Source organism: Molossus molossus, unplaced genomic scaffold (assembly GCF_014108415.1).
Source record: "Molossus molossus isolate mMolMol1 unplaced genomic scaffold, mMolMol1.p scaffold_m16_p_10, whole genome shotgun sequence".
Taxonomy (NCBI): Eukaryota; Metazoa; Chordata; class Mammalia; order Chiroptera; family Molossidae; genus Molossus; species Molossus molossus.
In genome coordinates this window covers 72,090,568-72,093,191 of record NW_023425345.1, presented here as the reverse complement: position 1 = coordinate 72,093,191, position 2,624 = coordinate 72,090,568, and the positions used below count along the sequence as shown (strand labels likewise).

Here is a 2,624-nt window from a genome sequence, read left to right as displayed (position 1 = left end):
AATTGATTACTTGCTATTGTCCTGTATGTACCTGTGGTGTCATTTAATCTAACAACGCTATATCTTTTAATTAAAGGAATGAAGTCTAGTGATCTCTTCAGGTGTCATAGGTGAAGTGGGCCAAAGTAGGATGTAGAATTATGGGTAGGACTTGGAAAGGAGCAGCAAGTGGCACTCCAATTTGGCAACTACTAGAATAAGGATTGTGGAAGGGTGAGGATAACAGTCACTTGGAATTCAGTATACCTAGAATAGAATATTTTTTTAGAAATTGGTAATAAATATGTTACAAATGTCCAGTGAGAAGTATTGTCAAAGATATTGAAAGTATTATCAGAGAAAAGTGTAGTTGGTCTTTCCCCATTATGAGTGTGAGTGGGGTTCTTGGGGTACCACTGGAATAAGCATTTCCAGAGGCTCCCAAGAGAGGACAAGATATGGTAGAAAGCTTTATTTTCATGAAATTACATCCCTGGGTTTCCAAAGTTTCATTCAAGTCCTAGAAGAAGTGTATCTGGGGTTTCAGTAAAGCTAGAAGCAAAGCCAAAAGTGTCCAGAGTTTCCGTTCCATCTTGCAGCCAGGTCTGGTTCAGCATCAGGCTAATTACAGTCCATTAATCCATTGTGTGTGGGGTCCACATGGCCATTGGCCATATGGGCAAATGCCAGGAAGCAGAATCAAGAGTCCCGCAAGCCAGGAACCAAGCGCAACACGCCAAGAGAAAGCAAGAGCACAAGCACCTAAAAGCCCGAGCTCCTTTAAATTCCCAAAATTTGCACCCTTGCAGTGGCCACATCATTCTGGCCAATGACTTCTGTTCCAGATGTGATTGACAGCAAGTACCTTTGCTAGTCCCTGCAACTTTTCTGGGCATGAGTCTACATTCCCTCTGCTCCGGTCCCTTCCCCCCATGATCTGTGGGGGATAGACAGGTGGCTCTCTGGGGAGTGCAAAGCTTTAGCTTTCTGATGAAGCTGCCCCAATGACATGCCTACAATATTTGGCCCTCCTTTTGCTCCTTTACTGTTATTAATAATCAGGTTTATTATGATAGTATCAAAATAATGACAGAGAAGTTCATACCGAATGGAACAGGTAGTGGAGAGCTTTTACAAAATCATTTTGAAAATAATAATTTATTAAGATCTGTCTTATGATGATAGCTAAAATCTTTACAGTTTGAAAAAAAATGTTCTAACTGGCTACCCTTTGCCTATTATGTGCCAAAGAGTGCTTGGTAGTTATGTTCACATAAATGGAGAATTAGTCATTGCAAGGGTTAAAAAATTGAACAAGATATTGTCCCTTCTGTTGGTAAAGCAGACATAATTTTACAGCTGTAATACAAGTTATACATTAGTAACTGTTATAATAAAGGTAGAAGAATTAAGAGGATATAGGTGATGGAGATGACATGCTATTCTCCTTTGCGGTTCAGTGTGTTTCTGGGCATCGTTTCCGCGAGTCTCGGTCATCCTACCGCTTGTCCCCTTTTCCCGCCCCCCTTTGTCTCTGGAGACCCAGAGGTGTCCGTGGTCATGATTATGCTACTTGGTGCTCCACAGGGACATGTCAGGACAAAAAATAATGCCCAAAGATATTTTGGCACTAACAGTGTGCAAGAAGGATGGGAAGTCCATTCCAACCCATGAGATTTCCCAGGACATAGAAAGCCAAGACGGTGTAAAGGAGAATTAAAAAAAAAAAAAAAAAGACTTGTTAAATAGTAAGGGCATGAAAGTTGAAATAAGCCCAGTAAATGTACAAACCACAAAGCCACCCAACAGAAGACCACTGAGAAGTTTGGAGGCTACAACGGACAGGCTTCAGGAAGCTACCAAAAGTGCTCCAAAGGACAGAGAGTCACTGAGTCCTGAGTCAGTGGCTGCTGCCTCGGGTGCTGACAAGCAGACAACCAGCTGCTCGGGTGGCTCCTGCAGCAGGGGGAGACTCAAGAGCACAGAAAGATGGAGAAAGACCTAACATTTGACTCAGCAACATGATACCAGATATGGAAGCTGCCAGATGGGTGACAGCTAGAGTTAGAACAAGACCAGTTCATTAGATTCAGTCTGATGATGGATCTGACAGTTATGTTGGCCAGGATAAGACCATTGATCTTGGAAAAAATTTTAGAAAAAATATATTCATGGGAAAGAGACTTAATATTTCTTATCTTAAGGCAGCTACTGAAGAGGCACCTGAAACAGGAATGACACCTTCACCTTGGGGTGTGGAATTTCTAAGCAGTTAGCTGCAGAGAATGATGGCCCTTTCAGAAACGTTCTGAAGAGATGATCCAGTGGATGAAAAAGGGGAGACTAGGGGAGTTCCCAGTTAACTATGAAGCAGGATTTTGATGATGAGGGTTCAGAATTTCATGAACATACATTTCTGAATAAATACCTGGAAGATTTTCTAAAACAAGGACCAATTCACTACTTCCTGGAGCAGGTGACCTGTGGCCTTTTTAACACCCCATATCTGAGTGTTAGAAAGTGGAACACATAGAGTGGCTTTAAGTGATTTTAATAATAAATTTAAAAAGGACATTCTAAAAGAAAGTGACATACAGTCCAATGGAAGACCATGGAGATTTTTATTTCAAGCTGCTGGAGATTAA

At 41.5% G+C, this 2,624-nt stretch overlaps 1 pseudogene; it reads left to right on the top strand.

Moving 5' to 3' along the window:
• The first annotated feature begins 639 nt into the window (after positions 1–639).
• Positions 640–2,624, top strand: LOC118623742 (annotated as a pseudogene).